The sequence below is a fragment of the Danio aesculapii genome, chromosome 1 (assembly GCF_903798145.1).
Source record: "Danio aesculapii chromosome 1, fDanAes4.1, whole genome shotgun sequence".
Classification (NCBI taxonomy): domain Eukaryota; kingdom Metazoa; phylum Chordata; class Actinopteri; order Cypriniformes; family Danionidae; genus Danio; species Danio aesculapii.
The window spans coordinates 8,214,808-8,222,550 of record NC_079435.1 but is presented as its reverse complement, the minus strand read 5'-3'; positions in this window follow the sequence as shown (position 1 = coordinate 8,222,550).

Below are 7,743 nucleotides of genomic sequence, written 5' to 3'. Positions count from 1 at the left end.
CTAAACCTTACCAAGCCAGTCAACATTTCTGTGTGGAGTTTACACGTTCTTCCCGTGCTCACGTGGGTTTCCCTCAGGATCCCCTGTTTCCTCCCACCGTACAAAACATGCAACTTAAGTTAATTGACTAATCCAAATCAGCACCATAGACATGCTCCTAGTAAGTAGTTATCTCTTAAGAGCAATCACTATCTGTTCATTAGCTACTACAGCAGGGAAGTTCTCAAGATCTACCTGAGCTCAAACTCCCCTCCTGCCTTGCATATGGGAGGGAGCCCCGGGCTCGAGGATCTTATGAGTTCAGGGCTCTCTCCTGGAACAGCATGCCAAACAAGCTTTATAATCAATCATCAGCTATGTGTGAACTCTTGAAAATGAAGGGATTTGTACCTGTATGGTGTTGTGCTGTACTCTTATTGGACCAGCAGTTTGGAAAATGTATGAAGGGGCGACTGAGCTGGAGGCACCATCTCCCGACGAGATGAATTTTTTAGTGGTTAAAGGTGTTTGACTACGTCTAAAAGCAATAGAAAGATGACTGTTGCTTTTCTGCCCTATTAAGCAGTGACTTTGCTTTCAGTGTTTGTGGAAGTGTGCATCACACAAAACTGATTTAATACAAACTTCTGAGGCAGCTTTTAATAATCTACAACAAAATATTGAGAGCTTTGGGGACAACATTTAACTTCCCACTGGAAATGACTTTAAAATATTTTTAAAAGCCATCTTTTTGCGGGGGATGTGCATTGATGCATACCTACCTTTCATCCTTTAAATGAAACATTTTCCAGTTTTCGCATACAGTCCATCTGAAGTCGTGTATGCCAGTTAGACATTTTTTACCGCATCACTGTGATGCATGTAATCAAAATGTCAAAGCTTAATGTCTCCCTCGAACGCTAGCAGCAGAGATAGTTTTGCTCACCACTACCAAAAGTGTCCTCTCTAATAAAACCTTATCAAAGAAAGTATGGGGTGATTTTAAACACAGCCCAAGACCTGAAATGGGTTTATGAGAAATGTATTTAGGATTCAAGCCACAAGATTATACTGTAAAGTATAATCATTTTCCTATTCAGTAATCAGAGAGTATGTTTAGATTCATATTCTCAATAGATTTGCTTACAGCTTATAATGTAATGTTTACATAATTAATGTTTTCCCCTATCATCTCTCATAATGAATATAAAATGGACATTCACTCAAACTTTAAAAAGAAATCACTGTAAATAACATATTTTACAGCAATTTAGTTCCACATCTTATAGAAATATCATACTTCCACATAAGAGCATAGGAGCTCCCAACTATTTTCTCTTTCAATCTCGGCAGCAGTGCCACTTAAATTGACAATTGCAGTTTGACTGAAAGGAGTAATTTAGGCGACTAGAGTTGATTCAGAAATTCCTCAGAAATTAAAGATGTGAGATTTGGGAGAGCTTGAATGAAATCAGCTAGTCCGTTTAGTTTTGGTTTGCTGCTTTTCTTGTTGAAGCCGGAGAAAGCGGTCTTTAAAACTAGCTGTGTGCACAATGGATGTAATCAGAGATTGAAGGCAATTTCTGTTCTGAAGAGCCAAAAACGTGAAGTAAGAGCCTGCTGAGAGCTTCAGCAACTAGAGCATACTGTGAAGACAGAAGGTAGTGACATGTTATGGAGTTTCAGAGAGTTGAGACGCACAATATTCATCTCATTAAATGTTCCCTTTTTTTCAATTAGCCACTTTGCATTGTCTGGCACTATGTTTTCCACCTTTGGATTTCATCCTTTAGAAAACGGACAGTAGACAAAGTGGCAACCATAACATCAAAAACTGAAGTATTTGGACATCCTTCAGAAAATGGACAGTACATTGGACAAAGTGGCAACCAGGAGATTAAAATCATTGCCGATGATTACTTTTTAACATAAGTTCTTTGCAACTGAGCATGCCCAAGCTCCTTTTGCAACTCATGTCTGCACTATTGTCAGACATTTTACATTCATTCATTGCAATGGAAGGAAGCAGCATCACAACCTTCATGTTTTTATAGAGTCTTATCGGTGTGTTTCAAAAGGGATACATCATCCTTTGGAGGCCATTTCGGAGTGAGCAACATCATGGCCGCCATATTGAAATGTCATTCCAAACCAAAGTGCTCAAAACTGGCTACTTTTAAGGGCCCTTTGGCATGGAGGATTTTAAAATATACATCTGATGGACACTTTTTTGGGCGTACTCACCCTATGTACAGTTGCCTTGAACTGGGCTAAAGCACGCTTGTTCCCCCTCCTGTCTCCCTTGATGGCCCACACTCACATTCGGGCCTGAGCATGTTTACGTCATCAATGATGAGCTGTTCAGTCAGCGCTTTCGCTCAACACAGTGGAGATTTCTTTAGTTATATCGTTTTAGTCGTATGGGATGCAGTGACACGCGGTCAAATATTATATGATTAATAAATCCATATGAAACAGTCCCTAAAGTCACGTCTCGCCTTTAGTTTCGGGCTCACGCGGTACGCTTGTAGTGTGAGTGCAAAGTGCGCAAAACTAAAGGCGAGACGGGACTTAAAGGGACTTTCATATGGATTTATTAATCATTATTACTGTTTAATGAACGCAAACAGTCGTAAATTATTAAAGACACAAACCCCTCACTGCACGACAGCTGCACCATTAGCAAACCTCCTAATTCCTGCAGCATGAGGACTTTATGATTGCTTATGAGCATCAAAAGTGGCTGATGTGTTGAACCAGCCTCTGGCACACCTCTTTTAACCAGGCCAATGCTGGGCAACTGAACTGTGCCTGAGCCCGTTTCAGAGCACTCACACTTCTCATCTTTTGAGTTATTTGGTGTCACACACTGCACTCATTTAAGAAGAACTCAAACCTATGCTCTAATCCCTTCAGAGTGACTCTGGGAAGGGATATTAGGGCATAGGGATGAGCTCTTCCGAATGAAACCCAGTATTAGATTAAAACCAATGCAAGCTGTAAAGTCAATGCACCACCTTGTTGTTTCACTAGCACCTACTAAACTAACAGATTTTGTTTTCCTCAGGAGGTCTCGCAGCAGGATCATAGCCGACAGAGGAAGTGAAAATGAAGAGGAAAACTGAGTACTGCATTTTTTCCCCTTTTATATAATTCAAGTCAATGGCTGCTGACACTTTGAGGGTCAAAAACACATAGAGGTAAGACAAGAATAATACCTGTGGCTCCCGATGAGTTCTTATGAAGTGATATGATTGGTCTTTGCAAGAAATTATCATTATTTACAGCATTATTACCTTTAATCCACAGCCTTTGCAAATTGCTAGCTTCCTGTTTCAACTACCACAGTTTCTGCCACAAATCTTATAATGTGCTTCTGAAGACAGAAAAGTCATGTCTTGAATCTTGAATGGCCTGAGAGTGACTAAATTAACAGCTAATTGTAAATTTTGGGTAAGATATTCCTTTATTTTTTGATTTTGTAAATGAATGCACGCCACACAACATTGGTATCTGTTTAATACAGCTTCACAAGTGACAACAGAGGTTAATTGGATCCTCAGCCTTTCACTCTTATCTTAATGTGCATGATTTTTTATGATTTGCTTTGATTTGTCTATTGCTGTCCAGCCTCTAAAATGCAATTTTGCTACTTCTATTTTTTGGGGAGTGAAAAAGCTTCAGGTTTACTATGCTTGGTTATAGGTTTTTATATATAAAATGCTCAGCATAAATGAGAAACCACTCACAGATCCTTTTATATAGAGATATTTTCTAAAGCAGTGTTTCTCAACCACGTTCCTGGAGGACCACCAGCTCAGCACTTTCCTTGGCTGTATCAGAAATTGCTTACTCCTCAGTAGGTACTGCATTTGAATTTAAACTCAGCCTTTAGAAAAGTATGTTCTATAGAGTATGAATGGAACTCGGGCGTACTACATCCACCGTTTTGTCATCATTATGTGACCTACCCACATCAGTTGCGTCTCTTCACTCACATTCATGTATTCTCTCACGGTGCATCATGGGAAAGCGTAGAATCCATCTGATGCGCACTTCAGAATCTCGCCGGAAGTAGTAGGTCATCCCGGTACTTCTCACATACTGTTTTTCTATATATTTTCATTTCTGTTATTTACAATATAGTATGGAAGTATGTGATTTCGGACACAGCTCATGTCTCCTTAACCAAACACCCTTGATTCAAATCATCAGCTCATTAGCAGATGCTGAAAGACCTGTAATGGGTGTGACAGACCAAGGAGACATCCAAAACATGCAATGTTGGTGGTCCTCCAGGAACGTGGTTGAGAAACACTGATCTATAGGTATTATTGTATATACTTTACAATAATATATTTGTGTATATACATTAGATTAGTCACTACCAAAGCCAAATCTGTAACTAATCTAACCAAAATACTTAAATCTTTAGTACACCTAAATAAATATGTTGGGGAAAATTCATTCATTCATTCATTTTCTTTTCGGCTTAGTCCATTTATTAATCCGGGGTCGCCACAGCGGAATGAACCGCCAACTTATCCAGCACGTTTTTACGCAGTGGATACCCTTCCAGCCACAACCCATCTCTGGGTTATTTTTTATTTTTTTGCAATAACTTGTTTGAATTTAAATGTATTATCTTTCTATTCCTAAATGTTAGTTGACCAAACTCTTATTTTAATGAATATAACTGTTTAGTTACTAAACTAAACAATTTAGTTTAAATGCACGAAAAAGTATTGGCTATGTTCACTCAGAAATTAATAAAAAATATTTTTCAAAAGAGACTATACTCATTTATGTTAAGCACTGTATTCTGCCTATATAAATATGGCTGTATTATAATGTGGCGGGAAGGTGGCTCAGTGCAAGAAGGTCACTGGTTCGAGTCCTGGCTGAGCCAGTTGGCATTCTGTGTGGAATTTGCATGTTCTTCCCGTGTTGGTGTGCGTTTCCCCTGGGTGCTCTGGTTTCCCCATGGGTCAATTGGATTAACTAAATTGGCCATATTGTATATGTGAATGTGATTGTGTATTGGTGTTTCTCAGTACTGGATTGCAGCATCCACTACGCAAAACATGTGCCAAAAAGTTGGTAGTTCATTTGTGCTGTGGCGACCCTTGACAATTAAGGGACTAAGCCAAAGGAGAATGAATGAATGAATGTATTATAATAATAATAATTATAAAATCATATTTAGTTTTGAAGGACACATAAAATTACAATACCAGTATTAACCTTTTATTTGAGAGGAAAATCAGAGTAATCTTAAAGCATCTCCTTTAGTTACAACAGCAAGTTTATAAAATTTTAGGAGCATTGTTTCTGTATACATGTTAAGCAACACACAACTTGTAAAGCAAATCAAGATGCTAAAAAAGCTGTTCCCATAACCAGCATCAAGCTTCAATATGAAATACAGCATATTACAATCTTACCATATCACAATTCCTTTCCACTTAATTGTGCAAACCTGCCATTTGAGAATTAAAATTTACAAACGGGGAAATAAGTATTGAACATGTCATGTTTTTCATTGGAATAAAATTTCTGAAGGAGCTGTTGACATGGAATTGAACCCTGGTTTCATCTTCATCCTCCTGGTAATGTAGATGTTGGACTGAAGCAGCTGTTCATAATTTACACTAATGTAGGCCAGAGGGTTGGGCTTTCACTGCTTTCACTCTTTCTTCATGTGTTCAATACATTTTTCTTTGTGTCATTTAATTTCGTTTCACATAACTTCAATTCTAAACAAATTAGTTTAGTTTCTTTCCATATATGTATTTCTTTGGTTGTTACCAACATTTGGGGGAAATTTCAAGTCAACAGCACCTTTATAAATATGTTTTCTGGTGACATGCTCAATACATAATTCCCCCACTGTATAATATTTACCTGTTGTGTACAGTGATTTCCCCACCAGATTCCGATTGCTAAAATCTCCCCAATACCAACACACAAACTTGCATCATTCCCCATTGTGAAACAGAGGAAGCAACTGTTGATCTCATTCATTAAGTGTGCTTCAATCAGAGTTTAATCCCTTTTAATTGGAAGAGCTTCTCCCCAGGCGCCGACAGAGAGCTGGATAGGTGGACTCCTGCAACAGTGGAGGTTGCCAGATCTGCATAAAAGGGCAGCGTCTTCCCGGAGAGCTCAATCACCTGCGGAAGCGTCGGAGGATTAATGAAATGGTCTAAGATGAAAGGTACAAAACCACCTGAACCCTGGGTGCGTGGGGAGATGTGTAACATAGCCTTTCTGTGGTTAAAACACACACAGACAACCACAGGCATGAGAGTAAGTACACAAACAAACAAACATGCATGATCAATTAAATCTTTAAATTAGTCAATATCAAATTTAATGAAATCAATTATTTATAGATTTATAGAATCATTAATGGAATTTTTGTCAATGCAGGCTCATTGTGGATATAAGTACCCAGGCTTACATTTCTGGAGAGCGCAAATTATGTAGCCAGGCTGTTTTGTATGTAAAACAAACTGCTTTTAGCGATACCAGCTGACCGCTTACCTTCATGGGGACGGCTTTTCCGTTGTTACCAGTTTGCCCAGTGGCTCACCTCGTACGTCGTCAGACTTAGGACACGGAGTTGATTGCGACAGTGGAGTTTGAGTCCAGTGAAGAACAGTTCCAGAAACCAGGTAAAGCAAAAAACAAATAAACAAACAACAGGCTAAATTTGTGGTGAAATCACACAGCTGTGATGGCTTTTCTTTTCCGAGATTGCTTTTGAAGACACTATCGGTTGGGTTTAGGGAAAGGTATGAGTGGGTCAGTCAGTTGACAGCAAGCCGGCCTGGCTTGCGTTTCCGGAAACCATCGTTAGCGAACTAAGGTCGCAAGTTGTGTCGTTACAAACATAGCTTGTTGATTTGCTGTTTCCCAAATCCGTCATTCCAATGAACATTCGCAAACTGCGTCGCAAACTTCTATGCTTGCAACTACACCTCTGGAGCTGTAGTTAGAAACATAGTCCCTGGCTGTGTTCTATTCCCAGTTATCCCCCCTATACCCTATTCGTTTAGAACATTCTGACATTTAAACTTGGAATTATAAAAAATAAAAAAAAGCATTAAAGTCATCTCTCTTAGGTGTAATTTGCTTTCAAAGCATTTTTACAGTTCACTTATAGCGATCTTCATGTTTACAATTGCGCTCCCTTCGCAGTGCACTTTGAAAACATTGATGTCATTTTGAACACAGCCGTGGCACATGATGAAAGCTATAGGTGACCTATTATTTAAAAGCAGAATTTTTGTTACGTCTCCAAAGCTTGTGAAACCAAAAAACATAGCATACGTTAATGCTTTTAATTTATAGTGGGTTATTTATTAAGTATCTGTTTTGTATATGACATGAGCCTGTTGGTTAGAACATTTCTGCAGTGGTTTGCATGTGTCAAATTGTAAAAGTAGACTTTTCAAATAAATGAATAAATAAACAGTACATTATGTTCTGAACGTTTTTAATAGTTGCTGTATGTCCAAAAACAAAAGATTCAGTAAAAGCAGAACGACTGCGACGTGTGCACATCTTTCCATTTTTGGCGCTTTGCTTTCGTGGCTGTCACCTAGCAACAACCGTATACAAACAAGCCACTCAATGATGCAAGTGTACCAGGGTTCAGAAGAAAAAAAGACAGTGCGAACACAAACCAACCGAGAAGGTGGCAAGGGGGGACGATCGAACTTGGGTTCGGTCCAGGCAACTGAGTCATGTGTGAAAGCA